Source organism: Podarcis muralis, chromosome 2 (genome assembly GCF_964188315.1).
Source record: "Podarcis muralis chromosome 2, rPodMur119.hap1.1, whole genome shotgun sequence".
In the NCBI taxonomy this organism is placed as follows: Eukaryota; Metazoa; Chordata; class Lepidosauria; order Squamata; family Lacertidae; genus Podarcis; species Podarcis muralis.
Genome location: NC_135656.1, coordinates 40,973,898 through 40,992,816, shown reverse-complemented (window position 1 = coordinate 40,992,816; position 18,919 = coordinate 40,973,898). Strand labels below are relative to the sequence as shown.

Here is an 18,919-nt window from a genome sequence, read left to right as displayed (position 1 = left end):
GAGGGGATCCTGGGTTGTATTCAATCCATTAATTTCAATGGGGCTACTCTGAGTAAAGGTTAGGTATTTACAACCCCATGTTGGCTATTCCTGAAACAAAATCTTCTGAGCTATTGCCTTATCTATGCTTTTACTGTATTTCCAATTACAATTTGTTTCATTTATGCTTATATCTGTTCTTAGCACACATGCTAAGAGCTTGCACGAAAGTAATGCAGATGTGTTTCAGTAAGAATACTTGACTACCATTTGACCAACATGTCACCAGACGGTTGACCTTTCTCACCTTGTCAAGTGTTTGTCTCTACTGCACAGATTATTGCAGAATAAATTAATACAACCTATAGGTGGAAGTAGGGTAAGTGCTACAAGAGTTCCCCATTTTAGATCCATGAAGTGTTGGAAGGTATGACATCTCAGAAATCCACAATTGCACAAGGCATGCAAAACTGACACATACATGAACTATGTGGAAATGACTCTTTCTTGTGTAGTACATATTCATCTTCCGTCGGATAGAGGAAAGCACAGACGTACAGAAGCAGCTCACAAACTCTGAGAGATTCTGTACACAGTGCTTTTAATCATTTTTGCACCTAGACAGCCCAGATTTTGTACCAAATGCAGCTAGATTCTACAACTTGTTTAAGTAAGGCAATTCTTTACTGAAGGGTGGTATATAAATAAATATGTCATTTTGTTTCTGTTAATGTTCTGCTGAACTCTTGGCTCAAAACTTTTAAGAACAACTGAGTGTATGTAAAATACACACACACACACCAGACATTACCAGTCTCCCTCCTTATGAACCAGCCAAGACTGCATGCACCAAATTCTACATGCTGCACTTCTGTATCACAGAGCACATTCAGCATCATGGTGATGAAGTGCAAAGATTTTACTGACTTCAATATCATAGTGTAAAGAAGCAGAGCTTAGCAATTAATCTGTTACTGGAGAAGATCCAGACATTCTCCCTCCAAAAAGCACATCTGTCATTCTATTGCTGTGAGAGATCACACCATCATTACAGGGGAAAACCCTCAGTGCTTTGTTACAGAAAAACACAATTTCCCTTCCTTTTTTATATCACTGTCGCCAAATGTTGCAGTTGTGCAAATGGCATGAACACATACTGTCAATAAGGAAAATGCGGACCCAGCTCTTCCCACCACCACATCGCAGTGGTGATAAGATGCCATGAACACCCCCCAGCTTCAGCAGCCTTGGAAATGTTTCTAGAGGGGCACAAGCTCCCATCCTAGATGCTCCAAAGCCACAACCACCTACCTTTGAGGATTATCTGGCACTATTCTAGGATACAGGAGATGTGTGTGCCCACATCCTTAACAGCAGCCACTAGAGAGACTTCAGAGGCCTGCACCCCAAGGCAGAAGTGGAAACTGGTTTGCAGAAAGAGTAGAAGCAGAAGTAGTCAAAGGGAGGGGACCAGAAAGAGTGAGAATATTACACAGATTGAGCTTTTAGATATATTCATCCAACATAGAATTTCCAGGTTGCTTCTTATTTTTCAATGTTGCTAAAAAGGCTTTTCAGCTGTAGAGGCTGTAAAGCTAATACACACACAGGACCACACAGGACCCTGCGGGGAGCACGACAAATATGCTGGAGGCCTAAGTGCAGCTAATCCATAGAACCTATGAAGCACAGTCGTTGTTATGCCACAGCCCCATTCCCTGCACCTGCCTGTGGAGACATTTAGTCATCATCACAAAGGCCTGTTCTTAATTCCAGGAGCAACCACGCTACTGTTGGTTCCACGATCGGATACACTGGTGGCTTTATTGCCAATAGAAGCATCTGGACACCCAACATTTAGGAGCGTGTGTAGGAGAAAGGAAGTGAGGCTGTTGTCATAAACGAAAGGAGTCTCTCGCTTCTCCAACATTCTTTAAAGCAGCCATAACAGAGAGTACCACGAGGGTTACCATGAAGAAGACAGTTCCCCATAAGGTAGGGTTACTCAAGGTTAAGGGTTTGATGCCATGTGAATAGTTTCTTACGTCTTGCTATTAACAGACTAAGCCTGCTTCCAGACAGGGGACATCCATTCCTCTGCTGTGATCTGCAAGTGGAATTGCAGTTGACTCTCCACGCTCTCAGGAGTGTCAAACTTTTTCTATGTATACTTCCCATACCAGTGGGCACACCCTGGCTGCTGTGGACAAGGCCATTTGCAGTTTAGAGAACACTCACTATAACCCTGGTGGTGGTGGCTGTCATTTTATGAGCTTGTTTTTCTTGTAAATAAATATTTTAATAATGATCACCAACACACTTTTCTGGCTTTTGTAAATGAAAGAGGTTTAGGGTTGCTATAACCATACCGCTATGATGCTACAGTCTAATGACACATACTATAATAATGCTGTAGCAGGGCAGAGGGCATGGACACCTGTAGAGGAGGTGGGCTGAGGAGAAGGAAATGGGACACCTCATTTCATGGGCTGCCTGGCCCTGTGCTATATATAGTATGATGGTGTTATAGTGCTATGCCTCTCTTAATAATAATAATACAGTGGTACCTCTAGATACGAACGGGATCCATTCCGGAGCCCCGTTCACATCTAGAGGTAAACGTAACTAGCGACGGCATGTCTGCACACACACGCTTAGCTTTTCACCGCTTCTGTGCATGACGTCATTTTGAGCACCTGCACATGTGCAAGTGGTGAAACCCGGAAGTAATGCGCTCCGTTACTTCCGGGTTGCTGCGAAGCGAAACTCGAACGCGCTCAACTCGAAGCATCTTCAACCCGAGGTATGACTGTAATAATAAAAGTTATAGCCAAAGATGGAAGGCGCCTACACCATCAGAGATCGTACTTCTCTTCCATTTTTCTGGGTGGGGAAAGTCAGACTTTTTGTGGTTTGACAAAATGGGGAGGAGCCACAGAGAAAATGTAGGATGGCATCATAGGAGAACGGCATTGTGTGGATGTAAGTGAATGAAGCAAAACTATTCTACCCTGGAGTAGAAGCAACCCACATTGAATGGCAATATCTCACATCTCTCCCCAAGTATAGATCAAGACCTTCCCAGGAGAACTGAAAGGAGGAAGTAGAATTTTAATTGTTGTTGTCGGGTTATTTTGCTTTATAGTTTGCACCTTTTTATTATGCTGGGAAACTACTTTGGGGCCTTTTTGGCGAAAAGCAGTGAATAAGTTCTATTAAAACACTGATTGACTTCAAACCCTTTCATCCAAGGCAGGTAAGGGTGGTGGGGATGGAAAGATGTCTCTTAATGGAAGAAGCAGCATAAAGTAAGAAATTAAGCATGTGTGCATAGATAAGGATGACGGAAGCAGATGTGTGGGTATCAGTAAGAGAAACCTTAATTTCTGCACGTAGAAATATGTACTATCACCATGAGCAGTTATAAGCCAGCAAAGTGTGTATTTTTGTTTGTGGTGGGTTGCTATGTCTTTGTGGTTAGATTAAGATCTTGTGTTTATAAGCCAATAGCATGACTTTCTTTGTCTTGCTGGGGGCCACTAGCACCCAGACAATTGCTAAAAGCCTCAGTGCACTGCTCCCAGGATGGTTTTCTTGCATTTGTGTTACAAGCAAAACAAATTGGACAGTACTCATTCTATAGAGCAGCATCAGCTATCCAATGGGTCATGCTGGCTGGGCTGATGGAACTTGGAGTGCAACATCATCAGGGATGAGGGGGGCAAAAGTTTCACATCTCTGGCCTAAATGAACTTTTAGAGAGGTCTTTAGCAAACATCCCTATATTTTATTTTGCAATCCCATGCTTCCTCCAGACTTTTATTTATAAACCCTTTCTTCATGACCATAATGTCACAGGATTTCATGTTTTGATGCAGGAAAGAAAAACAGGGAACTTCCCCACCCTCAGACCACTGGCAGAATGAAGTAATTTCTCAGTATGCTGAAAAAGTTTCTCAAATCTTTCCCCAAACTGCATGATATATGCAAAAATCCCCTTCACCTCCTGCCTCACATAAAACGTCCAGCTTACATAGCCACTGATACCCGCCCTAAAAAAAATTAAGTGTACCCCAATGCACAAACACCAGTGATCATAACTTAAGACAGTATTCCAAGTGCACCATATATTTATACTAAGTCTTTAAGATATTAGAAGTTTTTTATTTTAAAAAATAATTTCCTAATGGTCCCTAATGTGGAATTTGTTCATTAAGCACACTGGCATTCTCTCATTCCTAGTACCACCTTGCCTCAATTGCAGTCTGCATTCTAGTAGCAGAGCTTCTATTATGGTAGTTTACAACAACTTCTCCCAGCTTTATAGAGTGAGTTGTTATTGTTATTATTATTATTATTAATTGAATTTATATACCACCCTATACCTGGAGGTCTCAGGGCAGTTCACAGAAAAGATCACAACATATAAAATCAGAATAAAAACAACAACCCAATACCCCCCCCAAAGAGCCAAATTTTAAAAGGTTATAGGATGTCCATCAGATCAACCAAAGGCCTAGTTAAAAAAGAACGTTTTTGCCTGGCGCCTAAAGATGAAGGCACCGGGCGAACTTCCCTGGGGAGAGTATTCCACAAATGGGGAGCCACTGCAGAGAAGGCCTGTTCTTGTGTTGCCACCCTCCAGACCTCTCAAGGAGGAGGCACACGAAGGAGGGCCTCAGAAGATGATCTCAGGGTCGGGGTAGGTTCATATAGAAAAAGGCAGTCCTTGAGGTACTGCGTTCCTGAGCAATACTCGGCTAATGGATATTAGCTGTCAAAATGAATAACAACATATAATTGTTCTTTGTTATAGCTACACCATACATTTAAAGCACTCTTATGCCTCTTTAACTGTCAGGCTTCCACAAGAATCCTGCATACTGACCTTGCAGACTTACAATCTGACCTTGCAGACCTACAAATCCAAGCACCCTTAATAATTCCTACAGTTCTCCTGACTGTGAAAGTGGTATAAGAATGCTTTAAATGTACGGTGCGGATGTGACACTTGTATGGAAAAGTTCACATTAAAAAAATATTTAGATCAGAACGCTGTATTAACTGGAGAGCCAAATCACTTTCCCTTTCAACTTTCTTTTTATCAATCCCCTCATTTGGGGGAAGTTTCCTCTTTAGAAGTCAAATGTGACTGTGTTGGACTTTCTTGGCAATTGCTCACCTGCATATAATGTGTTGAATTTGACAGCGCTGTGGTCACTGTCCCAATCAGCCAAAGAACACTTGTACATCACTTAAGTCCTGAGCACCACTTAGGATTAAGTTCAAGGTTGCCTCCCCTCCTGCTCTCTTCCATTGCATTTCTTCATCTCCATTCTTCTATGTTAGTAGCAACCCTACCATTATACCTTCACTGGCTTTACACTGTTGTCTTGCCTCTTCTAATCAGCATCCACTCCTCTTGGTTCTTGAACTTTGCATGAACCTCTAGGTAGAAGGCCTAAAGTTTGACCTATATAGCTCAACTATTAACTACTATTCTACCTCAAACCTATTGGCTGGCAGGTCATTTCCACAGCTCTGCAAAAGATGAAAGTCCAGCTACTTAAAGATTTAAACACTTCTACCAATGCAAAGGAATGAGTCTGGTCCAGTTCACCATTCTCAACCCTGTGTGAGCAACAAAATTATCAACCAGGGCAAAAACATTGCAGTGTTTTATTACACAGCCTGCATCTCATGCCCCCATGTATTAACAGATACTGTGAGAGGAGAAGTGTGGCAATGGGGATTAGCTAAAGAACTAGATGGGGCTGGCTAACCACCAGCTCTCCGTATGCTATTGGACTCAGATGATGAAGAGTTATAGTCCAACAATATCTGAAGGGCCACAGCTATTCCTGGTCATAGGAAGCCGTATTATATGCAGCCAGATCACTGGTCTGTCTAGCTCAGTGCTGGTTTGCAGAAGCTAGTTAGGGTTTCAGGCAAAGTTTTTTCACCCAGCTGTAGCTGAACCTTCCAACATTGGATGGACCTGAGTTCAGAGGCAGGTTTAGGGAAGAGCAACCAGTTCACCCACACTGGTGGTCACTGAGCTGAGCCAGCACTGTAGGGGGCACTGCAACAATGACTAACAATTGAAAGCAAAAGGAAGGGGAGCACTAAATTTTGGCACCATTGCACACGACACCACAGAAATTTTTAAGTCCGAAGAGGTGGGAGGGGGAACTTTTCCCTATCCACTTTCTCTACAGCCTGCATAATGTCCGGAGGAAGAAGGTGATCTAGCCTTTTCTCTTTGCAATGAGGCCCCAATTTAGTAGCCCCACAAGATTGCTTTTCATCACTGACTGGGGAAAAATAGGAGAATAAAAGCTGTACAACAGTATCAGGCAGCAGATGTCTTGCAAATAATTTTCCTCTACAGGATGTTGTTCACTGTTGGCTCTTTTGAAGGTAGCAGGACATGAGCATGTGCCCTTGTTTAGTGGCACAAAAAAGACAAAAAATGTTTCTTGCCTCAAGACATGATTTATATAGTGCACTACGGCATTTTATCATATTGTAGACCCTGGCAGGGACAACTCTACCATTAGACAGAGCAAGGCAACTGATCTGAAGCAAATAATAATAATAATAATAAATCCAGTGAATTGTTATTGGCCCCATCTGCACTATACATTTAAAGCAGTATCATACCACTTTAATCAGTCAAGGTTTCCCTGCAAATTCCTGGGAACTGTCATTTATTAGGGGGTTTCCTAAGAACTTTCAGCACCCTTAATGTTTTTATTATGTTTTTATATATGCTGTAAACCACCCAGAGTGGCTGGGGAAACCCAGCCATACAGGTGGGATATATATTATAAAATTATTGTTGTTGCTGTTATTATTATTAACAAACTGCACTTCCCAGGATTATTTGGTGAAAGCTATGACTATTTAAAATGGTATGCTTCTGCTTTAAACCTATAGTACAGAAGAGGTAATTTTTTGTCATTTCTGCTCTCAGGGAAAGAGGGAGCCAATTGTGGGATATTCTGTCTCAGGTGCCAAAATACCTTGACCAGTTTTGGAGATTATGCACCTTCATTTTAGGATGTGAGAATGTGTGTTGCTTCACCTCAGGTAGGAAAATGTCTTGGGCCAGGGTCTGGAGCCTGGCCAGTGTAAATCCCAGATCTGCTCTCCTATGAATTGACAAACACCAGGAGTACAAGGCAAACTATTGCATCAATACATGTGAACTGTTTTTTAAAAATCAGCCAATATGTTTCATGAATGCAGATGGCCAAAAACAATGGAGGAAATAGAAGGAAGTGGCACCTGGAAGGATGCTTGTTTTGTTTACACAAAGTTCCAGATCCAGGATACAATCTAAATAGATATACTATGCTGGTGTCTTGGAATAACTCCTCAAGGGAACAGTCAACATCAAGCAAAAACAATGGGAGGCATTTTGAAAGATTTATAACACCGTAACTTTAAAGTCATAATTGACAGTTTACAAATTGAAGGTGTGATAGAGCAGAAGAGAGAATGTACACAAACATCTGTAGCAGTGCTCTGGAATTTTTTGCTCCATTGGTTTTTGTTCTTAAATATATAGGACAAGCAGGTGAGTAGAGGACATTCCCGATGTCCATTGAGTTTCGCGGCTCCTTCCCACGAGGTTTCCCCACAGTTAAGTCCCATAGTGATGGACCTGCTCCCAAGTTGCACAAATAAGATGCCTGCTGTATTCAGGCAGCCAGATTCAATTCAAGGGCAGAGACTAGATGGTTCAGGAGTGATGGGAGATAGCTCAGCTTGCAGAGCATGAGACTTTTAATCTCAGGATTGTGAGTTCCAGCCCCACCTTGGACAAAAGATTCCTGCATTGGAGGGGGTTGGACTAGATTATCCTTGTGGTCCCTTCCAACTCTATGATTCTGTGATAAAGAGGTAAGGAAGGATAAATAAACATCCAAAGAGTGAGCAGCCAATTAGATCAATTCCCCCTGCAACACAAAGTCTGCAGACTTTTGACACACAAAGTGACTGCAGCATGGAGCATTTGGGGAAGAGGGATCCAACATGAATGTACAGTTTCATGTATGGCTGGGGGAGGAGAGAGAAAGATAAACAGCAGATGAGGCACTGAAAACCAGGAGGAGACAACAACTTGGTGTGGAGTGTCAGCCTCATGTTAAGATTCTCTTGCTTTAAGGCCACTTTTTCTGCTTCATATGGGCAATCGTTTAGCCTGTGCACTCATTTAGGTAAAAATTGTAAGAGGTTTTCCAACACTCACTAGAGCTCAAGGTAGTCAAGAGTACGACATAAATCAACACACCTCATATGTTCATCCAACTCAACTCTAAAATGAATGAAGCTTTTGTTCCCATGACTGTTCTCAGAAGGGTATGTACATCTTTGACTCCCTTGAGACTTAAGCCTTTCTTTGGACTTCAAAACTATTTTCATTTAGAGATAGTGGATGTTCGTCCCGTTCTCCCCCACCCCCACCCCCACCCCCCATCCACATTCTTCTTTACTTACAGGGGAAACATATGTATTGCAAAAAGCAAACAAAATTAAGGCTCTAAAAAGCATTTAGAAAATTGATTTCATTCATTGACTTCCAAGGGTATTCTGTACATTTTTCTATTTGCTAAACGGGGAGGGGGGATGGAGGGGTGAGCAAAACATGGGTTTTACCAACAAAGCTTCATAGAGGACACTAGAAGGGGTGAAGTGGGGGTGGAGGGAGAATTGTGCTACCAAAGTAGCAGTTGGCAGCTGGGTTCTTCAGCCCCATAATGGCAGTGTAGAAAACTGTCTCATTATGAAAGCAGCGTACCCTCCCGAGTTCTCGTTTCTTAATGAAAGCTCCACTTTTAGCTACTACAGAAACTCACAGCCTCCTCTGTGATACCAAAGCTTCATATAAAGCCACACTGTAATTGAAACTAGTATTGGTTTCTTTAAAAAAAAGGATAGTAGCATCAGTCCATAAGCGTTTGAAATGGCAAACGCCTTAAGCAAGGAAGCCCAAATTCAAAGCTTGACTGTATCGTTTATTTAACCTGATTTTGATTTCGTAGGCCCCTTACACAAAATTAGTTCTAGGTCAACTCACAAAAAGAAATTGACAACCATAACAATAAAATATGCAACACCAAAAATAAAGAGATACCTGCAAGACATCACCAGCATTAAACCAATTAACACTAAATTTAGCCCGTCACATACCACCAAATGCCTAGGAGTAGGGAAAGTAATGCTTGGGCCAAGTGAGCCTCAGTGAGGAAGAACCTTCAAACTGTAGCATCTAAAACTGTTGTTAAGCGTTTGTTTCTTAAATGCATTTACTTCTAGTTAATACATATGCAGCAAAAGCCTGTCCATGTTTACTTGGAAGGTAAGTCCTACTGTGTTCAGTGGGACTTACATCCAGAGAAAGAATGCATAGCTTTGTAGCCTCAATGTTGCAAATAGATCCTTTGTTGGTGTCACATTCCAAAACTGGACAGATCAGTGGATACAAGATGATCTAGAATAACAGTAATAATAAAAAGTATCCTTGCCATGGCTACATGAAAAGAAGTTTGAAGGCATGACCCTGACTGATATTTCAAATGAACAATAAAATACAGTATTTAAACGAGCAAAGCAAGCTATATCGCAGGATAAGAATGTGAACTCCTCTAGAGTTAGGCAGTAAAAACTAGAAGCAAAGTCTTGGGGTGGGGGTGGGAATTGCACCCCTCCTGGAATTTAAGGTCAGGTATCTATGTGGTTTACAACCCACCAATGATCATTTGATTATGTTTCAAATTAGTCAAACAACTGAGCTGTGGAGGAGGATTGATAAAACAAGATAAGGAGCTGAGGGGAATGGGCAGGCTAGCAGTGGAAGACAATGAATGTGGAATTTAGACAAAGCACTTGTGACCAGAAAACAACACTGCATTTCACAACCTCTTAAGCAAGCTGCAAGAGCAAACCAAGCTCTGGGCACCCTGGAACGGACTGGCTAATGCAATACACATTCAAGAGTGCTTCTGTATTTTTACACCAACCAATTGACTAAATTGGCAAGGCCACTTCCCATATTAATAATTATTATCACACTGCAAACACACACACACCACCTTATGGTGAAGTGGGGGCGGAGGGGTGACAAATATAAGAAACATAATCAACCTTTCTACAAAGTAAAGAAGTCATTATCTTTTTACCATGCAGATACAAGTATGCGTTAACACTGAATACCATCTGATTCTTCAAAGGCCACATCATGTTATTTTTTTCAGACATGTCCATCAACCTTGGAATAAGCAGTGTGATCATATACTCCCTCAATAATAAATAATTGCCAAAGTGAGGTTAGGGGACTTAAGAGTGCAATCCTTAACCCACTTATCTGGAAGTAAACCCAACTACACTGTTAGGAACCAACAGATACACACACACCTGGAGTAAGCCCAAGTGACAAACAATAGGATTGCACTGTTAGTGTCCACACTGGAAGTCACCACCTGCACCAACTTCCTGAGGCATATAATGCAGGTGTGTGGAGAACCTGTATGGCTATTCATATACTGTTGGACTCCAATTCCAATCCGCCCCAGCCAGTACAGCCAATGGTCAGGGATCCCCTGAGTGGCAGTCCAGTGGCATTTGGTGGGACATCAGTTCCTGGTATAATGGAAAGAGGAAATAACCAGGTGGTCCTTCACCCCAGATGAGAAAGTACACATCCACACCAATCACAGTTCTAGAAGTTGTGTATACATCCTATACCTTTAAAGCACACTCAAAGTAGTTCCCTTCCCAGCAGAAAATAATCTTGGCAATTGTAGTTTGCCACTCACAGAGCTATAAATCCCAGCACCCTTAAACTACAGTTCCCAGGATTCTTCAGGGGTGGGTGGGTGTGCTTTAAAAGTCTAGTGTGTACAAAATGCAGAGTATGAAGTAGCCTGAACCTTCCATATTTTTCCTTGCACCTCTACTGACAAATAAATACACATTTGGTTACATTTTAGGGAAGCAATGTATTTAGGACCCCCCCCCCCAAGATATGCCCCAAGTTGATTTTGCAACACATAAGGGGGGGGGGGAGCTGAGAGCTAGAAGAGGAAATTGAAGGAAGTGCTGGATATAGTTTGCTGGGCTCTCATCAGGGCTGTAATTTTGCAGAGTACAGAAGGGGAAAACTTGGATTCTGGTTTTGGGAACAAGATTCAATTTCTCTAGAATCTTTCTTTTAAAAAGAGCGCGCTTACAAGTTTCTAGTCCTTACGGACGGAAGGTAAACTCGCAAAGTTTGCAGCAAACTACCTTCAGAAATCTCAGAAGGGGACATTTCAGCCAGAGGGGAGGGGCTGAAAAAAGAGTTCCGGTAGTTGTGGGGAGGACGCCCTCCGTGCCTTGAATAGCTCCTTCCTCCCTAACCGGAATAAAACGATGCAAAGCAGTAAACACAGCAAAATTGTATATTTAAAAAAATAAAAAGTTGTTCCCGTGGGCTCAATGTGCAAGATATATCCGTGTCCGCGTTCCTTGACCCAGAAACTGGATTGAACTGATGCAGGATTCACACCCTGACCCTGACCCGTGAGAAGCAAGTCCTCTATTGGGTTCGCAGGGAAGCACGACGAAGCGGGCAAGCAGATCGCCCCCCCCCCCTCCATCCATTCACCGTTATTCATTTCCAAGAAATGGTACGAGGCAATGCTCACCGGTGAAATTATCCATTTTATATTCCCTCCCACCCACCCTCAAAAAAAAAATTAAAAAAATCACACACACACACAAAGAGGGGCTTCAGCAGAAGTCTGGAGGAGGACCAGGGATGTTGCAAGATTTCCTCACCGAACCGGGGCCCGACTCGATGGCCTCTGCGCTCCCTTCCCAAGGCAGAGGCGGCATCCGTGTGGCCCCGAACCAACAGGACGCGTTTCTGAAACGGAGACGCCTTGCCCAGGCGACCTCAGTCAGGATGAAGCTCCACTGACAGCCGCCGGGCTTCTCAGTCCGCCTCGGAGACAGCCAAACGCGCGCCCCCCACCCCGGCCCCCTCCCAACGAAGCCTGGTCACGGAGCCGGGAGACACCGGGACGCGCCCTCCCGCCACTTTGGAGTAGCCGCGAGCTCTCCAAGCCCCAGCTCAGTGCTGCCACGACGACCGACCTGCTCTGGGCGCCTCCTCCCTGCGTCTCGCCCATCCTCGGCGGCAGCCCAGCAGCAGCAGCGGCGGCGCTTCAAGTCCTTGCCATCGCTGTCCCGCCGCGAGCAACACTCCGCAGGCGTCGAGCTCAGCTGAGGGAAGAAGAGGCGCGAAGCGGCCGCCCCGGGCTGGCCCCGCCCCTTCCCTGGGCGGCCAGGTGGCGGGCGGAGGAAGCGAGCCCGGCGCCCTCAGAGCTGCCGGTGGGGCTGAGGCGCGAGGCGTTGTTTGTTGACCGACTCGGTCGCTATCTCCGCTGCCTTCCCCCAACCAAGTAAACCCGCCCTTTACTTCCTCCTTCCCCGCCGCTGGTTTCAAAATGTCAGAGGGTGAAGTGATGTAGCGCCCGGCAGTGGCGTAGCGTGGGTTGTCAGCACCCGGGGCAAGGCAAGTAATTTGCGCCCCCTAACCCGTGGATTTGCGCCCCCTAACCCGTGGATTTGCGCCCCCTAACCTGTGGATTTGCCCTAACCCCAGATGTTGCGCCCGGTGCGGCCGGCCCCCCCTGCACCCCCCACGCTACCCACTGGCGCCCGGCCTTCTTCTGAAGAAGGCTGCTGGTCGCCACAGTCTGAGGCGCGCTTGACTCCGAGGTCAGCCCGCTGAGTCCGCTGGAGTCGCCCTCTCTCCTTGGTCGGTAGCGCTGCAGCCCATAGGTTTGATGAGGCCCTAAGCTACTGGAGGTAATGGCGCCCTTTATATGTCCAGCTGTCCTTTGTCAACAACAAATTGTCGCTGGTTTTTGTGTTGAATATATGCTATGTGGTGATTTATGGACCTAATTGGTATCATTTGCACATGTTGCCATGCAACCAGTCCATGACGAAGGTAAAGGGACCACAAACAGGAGTTTGCCACCCAAAATAACAGCCCTGAACTGAATTCTTCCTTTACTGTGAGGGATGTAAAGGTAAAGGGACCCCTGACCATTAGGTCCAGTCGTGGCCGACTCTGGGGTTGCGGCGCTCATCTCGCTTTACTGGCCAAGGGAGTACAGCTTCCAGGTCATGTGGCCAGCATGACTAAGCCGCTTCTGGCGAACCAGAGCAGCGCACGGAAACACCATTTACCTTCCCGCCAGAGCGGTACCTATTGATCTACTTGCACTTTGATGTGCTTTCGAACTGCTAGGTTGGCAGGAGCAGGGACCGAGCAACAGGAGCTCACCCCATCGCGGGGTTTTCAACCGCTGACCTTCTGATCAGCAAGTCCTAGGCTTTGAGGAAGCCAGTGATATTTTAGCAGAGCAGGCGGGGCCCATTACTTACATCATAGCAACCTACACAACACAAAACACTGTTGCTGTATGTAGGTTTTATTTTATTTGTTTTTTATCTTGCATTTTGGAAATGTACATCCAGTTTTTTCCCCTTAAATTTTTTTGGGGGTCCCCCAAAAGAGTGGGGCCCTAAGCTATAGCTTGTTTAGCTTATGCGTAAATCCGGCACTGCTGCAGCCTGAAAACAAATGTCCCTTGACGACACCGGAAAGCATTTGAGCTTTTGGTTTGGTGCCATAAGATTGCACGATGCTCTCTCAGTCGCTGCACACTCTACCTTTCCCCTCAAAGAATTCTGGGTACTGTAGTTTGCATGCCAGGGGGTTGGACTAGTTGACCCTGCTGGGGGTTCCTTCCAGCTCTGCAGTTCTGTGATTCTATGGTGAAGTGTTGCTGGGAACACTTACCCTGCGAGGGGGTCAAACTACAGGGCCCAGAATTCTTCAAGGGGAAAGGATGTGCTTTAAAGGTACAGTGTGTGTGTGTGTGTGTGTGTGTGTGTGTGTGTGTGTGTCCCCTGCCTCAAACTGAAGGGTCATGCCCCCAAGTCAGAGAAGGAGGGAGGAGGCATGTCATTCAAATGCAAAGATGATCTTGTGCTATGGATGTGGTCACCACCTTGGACAGCTTTAAAAGAGGGTAAGACAAATATGTGGACTGGAGAATAAGGCAATGGCTTCTAGTGAGGGTGGCTGTGTACAGCCCCCAGCAGCGGAGACAGTATGCTTCTGAAGACCAGTAGGTGGTAATCATGAGGAGGAGGAGAGGGTGCTGTTGTGCTCACTTACAGCTTGTTTGCTGCTGTGAGAGCAGAGTGCTGGACTACAGGGGCCTTCGATTTGATCAATGAGGGCTCTTCTTACATGGATTGTGTAAGCCCTTATGTGACTAAGATACGTTGAGCCTGGAAGGATGACTACCCACTGTCTTACTACGCAATAGTCTGAGGACCTCACTGCTCTGGCAACATTCAAACATATTTCATATGGGCATCAATCTTGTGTGGATATCTGCAAGGCTTATATTAGCTCATGTTTCATTTAAGATCTGTGTACTGATGTGGTCTACTGTCATTGTTAGTATTGTTTCATTATTATTATTATTATTTTCTGTTGGCTCACTCTCTGTTCTTTAATTTTATTTCTTCTTTTCCTTATTACATATGCATTAAAAAAAATTGAAGGATGCTGGGCTTGATGGGCCTTTGAAATGATCAAGGAGAGCTCTTTTTATGTTCCTGTGAACAATGCGGATATCATTACTTTTCTCTCTCTCTCCCTCCCACCCTGTTCAACATCCAGCCTGAGGCCTTTGGAATTTTTCAAAATAAAAATGGCAGACTGACCCTTAGCCATGCTTGTTCAATGTAACCTACCTCTTCCTCTGCTTGGCTTATTTAGTGGCTCTCTCTCTCGCTCTCTCTGAGCAAAGTTTGTTTATTCGGCATGGCATGTGGTGGATTGGCAAATAGCACCACAGGAGATGGTGTCATAGTCCCTACTGTGAAATAAGTAGTGGTGTTTCATCTCTACTCCACTGCACCACTGCATACCATGCTTCTGATCTGCATTGCTTGCACTTGAGCCACATTGAGGATGAGTGTTGCTAGGTGCTTAAAGGACACCATGGCAGATTTGCACAAATGTATAGGGTGCAGAGTTGTAAAGAAAGAAGGGGAGTTTTAAAACAGGGGGGAACAGGCAGGAGATCTGGGGTCAGCTCTTGGGCTTTCAGGGCCACTCCCTAACATTATCACTGGTGCCAGGTCCCAAAATATCTGATTCAGCCTGCATGTGTTTCTCTTGTGTGATGTGCAGCAGCAGAAGAACTTCCCTTAATTCTTCAACCTGTGCAACGTGAAGCTTCTAGAAAGCATGCAGTTCTGTGAGTTGTGAAGTCATGTCCTGAATGTACAGCACTGCTAGCTGCGGAGCTTTGCATGGTCTGCTCACCATAACCCACAAGTCGGCTCAAGGGAATTACTCCTTGGCAGGTTGCCAGCCGAAGGGGATTACCGAACATGGCCGTAGGCTCTGGGGGCTTCATGCTGGGAGGAAGGAAGTGCAGAACAAGGAGGAAGGTGGTTTTCCGGGCCATGTGCACTGGCTGGGAGCTTGCTGCAATTGTCAGCGACAAAAGATGTAAACAAGGTGGCATCTATCCTTAAGCGGAGCTATAGAATTGGCATGGTATGATCTGGGCTGTGTCTGTAATCCCCCAGGAAAAAACAACTCAGCAACAGAATTAGCTTCCACACCTCTACAAAGAATTGTTCAAAGCAATATGCACTCCCATAAGAAATCTGAAATCAATTCCTTTTAAGCAATTCCTTCTTTCATTAAGGAGATTCCTTCTTAAGGAGACTCCTTCTTAAGGAGATATATACAGTACACACACACATATATACATACAAATTCCACCTGAATACTAAAGCTGGTTTTGAGTTTTCATTTCCTACTAGCACTTTTATTTGCAAATGTAAGCAAAGCTTACAAAGTTAACAACACTGTCTTTAAGATAATGATCAAATGGCACCGATCCAGCTAAAGCTACTAATGACTAGGTCCCACTGAAATTAACGAAAGCAGTTACTCATGACTAATTTGCCCCACTTCTTTCAGAAGGGCTTAAAAGGAGAGTGGATGGGGGGGGGAGAATACGCCTTGCAGACCTTTCAATAGTGGTGCAGAAGAGAGAATTTCAGCCGTTGTGTGTCTCAGGACAAGCTATACCTCTTAAACACCCTTCTTCTGCACAACCATGGCAGGTGCAGGAGTCCCATCCCGTTTTTTCACATGACCACCCCAGCCGCATCTGAGACCAGTATAAGTAACTCAAGACGTACAAATTCATCATTTGTTCCTGGTACTCACGTGGCATGACTATTGGCTCTCTTGGCTTCTTCTTTTCCCATTGATTTCTTTGGCCCCACAATATCCCTAGAACCACAAATGGCATTTTTCTGCAGAAATAGATTTGCATAAAACATAGCCCTTCTCTAAGCAAACCTATCCTTAGAAATATGCAAAGTCGGCATCCAAGCGATAGGGAGAACAAAGAAGCAGCAAATATTTCCCCTTTAGTCACATTAATTAAGAGAGTGCACTGTTTTTCAAAGAGTGAGGCTGCACATACACCGTACATTTAAAGCACACACACAAATGGCACAAGAATCCTGAGATCTATAGTTTACACTTCACAAAGCTACACTTCCCAGCATCCATAAAAAAAACCCACAGTTCCCAGGATTCTATGCAGTGGGTGTGTTTTAAATGTTATGGGAATAGCCTCAGGTGATTCTAGCATCCAGGAGGGCACCTGTTATAGTTTCTCCACGTGACTGAGCCACACTGAAAGAATGCACGTAGGGGTGGGCTTCCTTTGAAAGTGGCCAACATGAAAATCTTCCTGCCATGGAAAGGAAATCCAACATAGAGGAGGCTAGGCTAGATGCTTTGGCTCAAACTATTAGCCTGTGAAGGACAGCAGTTGGGTGAGGAACCCATGCCACCCGCACCCACCCCCCGTGTTGGACTCCCAACTTGTATAAACTGCAGCCAGCAAAGCCAATGGCCAAGAACGATGCAAGTGGGATCCAGAAAAGTTTGGAAGGCCAAATAGCAATCCTCCCCCAATCCCTAGACAGCATCTTAAAAAGGAGAGACATCACCTTGCAGACGAAGGTCCTTGTAGTTAAAGCTATGGTTTTCCCAGTAGTGATGTATGGACGTGAGAGCCGGACCATAAAAAGGGCTGATTGCCAAAGAATCGATGCTTTTGAATTATGGTGCTGGAGGAGACTCTTGAGAGTCCCATGGACTGCAAGAAGATCAAACCTATCCATTCTTAAGGAAATCAGCCCTGAGTGCTCACTGGAAGGACAGATCGTGAAGCTGAGGCTCCAATACTTTGGCCACCTCATGAGAAGAGAAGACTCCCTGGAAAAGACCCTGATGCTGAGAAAGATTGAGGGCACAAGGAGAAGGGGGCGACAGAGGACGAGATGGTTGGACAGTCAAATCAAATTTTATTAAACGGTCACAGACCAGGTTAACTCGTACAGCTAGTCAGCGAAGCATAACACCAGGAAAAAACAAAGGACAATTTCAATACAGATTAGGCCATAACAGCAATTTGAAATTAGACAGCATAAATAAAATTAAGTATTTGCCTTCGCCTGCATATTGACATTGGAAAGCTCTTGTTTCCTGCGCCTAATAGCGGCTACACAGAATTTGGCAACATTGATCGTAATTTCAGGAACCTTATCTTCTACCAAGGCTCTCATACGTTGGGGTTCTGGTACATTTTTAAGCTTTTGTAGAACTGGGGCAATAAAGGTCAGGCGTAGATCCTTGTAGTAACTACAGTGCAGCAATACATGCAGACTTGTTTCCACTTCCGATGAGCCACATGGGCAAACACGTGACTCATATGGTTTGCCCTCATATCTGCCTAGCAGCAGGGCAGAGGGCAGAACGTTAAATCTGGCCAGGGTGAAGGAGTGTCTGTACTTAGGTATTTGTAAATCAGCCAGATAATTTGCGGGTGAGAACCCTCTTCCAAAGTCTCTAATTGTGGCATGTTTATCCATTTTGCCCATATGACATTGCAGCTCTATGTCCCTAATGCGTTGGAGCACTTGACTTCTGGCTCTCTCATATCCTGCCGCTATCAAGATCTGCGGGGAGAATCCCAAGCTTCTTATCTTTTCAAACAGGGAAGCTTTCCAGGTAGAATGAAAGGTGTCTAAGAGTGTTAAAGGAGCCAAACCGGCCGGGAAAAAAATAAGTTTTAACCAGTAGTGTATCTTTAGAATCCACAACCGCGCGTTAACGGGTGGTTGTCCAACTTCTAAGCGGACAGCTATATTAGATACACAGGGGGGGATCCCCAATAAACACCGATAGAATTTTGTTTGAAATGCCTCCATAGGCGCAAAATTTTTAAAACTGCAAACCTGGGATCCATAAGTGAGTTGTGGGAGTATTTTTGCAGCAAAAACCTGGGAGGCCGCCGGAACGTATTTACCCCCTTTCCCGTGAAAAAATCTTGTAAGGGCTTTATTGGCCCTTCCTGCGTTGGCAATGGCGTTTTTCATCTGTTGGTGCCACGAGACCCTTTCCTGAAAAGTTATTCCCAGGTATTTGAAAGTTGCTACCTGGTCAATAGGATGTCCATTAATTCTCCATTTGTGTTTCCTTCTTTTTTTTGAAAACACCATAATTTTAGATTTGCTATAATTTATTGATAGTTGTTCCGCTTGACAATAGTCAGCAAGTGATCTCAAAAGCTTCCTCAAGCCAACGCAGGAAAAGGAGAGCAGGACTGCGTCGTCCGCATACAGAAGCACCGGGAGGGGCATACCTGCCAGTTTGGGAGGGATGGTTGGACAGTGTCCTCGAGGCTACAAACATGAGTCTGACCAAACTGCGGGAGGCAGTGAAAGACAGGAGTGCCTGGCGTGCTCTGGTCCATGGGGT

At 44.7% G+C, this 18,919-nt stretch overlaps 1 protein-coding gene across 2 annotated transcripts in view; it reads right to left on the bottom strand.

Annotated features, from left to right (window-relative positions):
• Nucleotides 1-12,372, bottom strand: part of PIK3R5 (phosphoinositide-3-kinase regulatory subunit 5) — a 56,223-nt gene extending 43,851 nt beyond the window's left edge. Inside the window, exon 1 of one of the 2 annotated variants that reach the window (XM_028717173.2) lies at nt 12,124-12,372. The gene's annotated coding sequence lies outside the window, so the exon portion shown is untranslated. Of the gene's footprint in view, nt 1-11,805; nt 12,037-12,123 lie in introns of those variants that run through there. The other variant, XM_028717174.2, reaches the window with a different exon arrangement.
• Between the last annotated feature and the right edge of the window lie 6,547 nt (nt 12,373-18,919).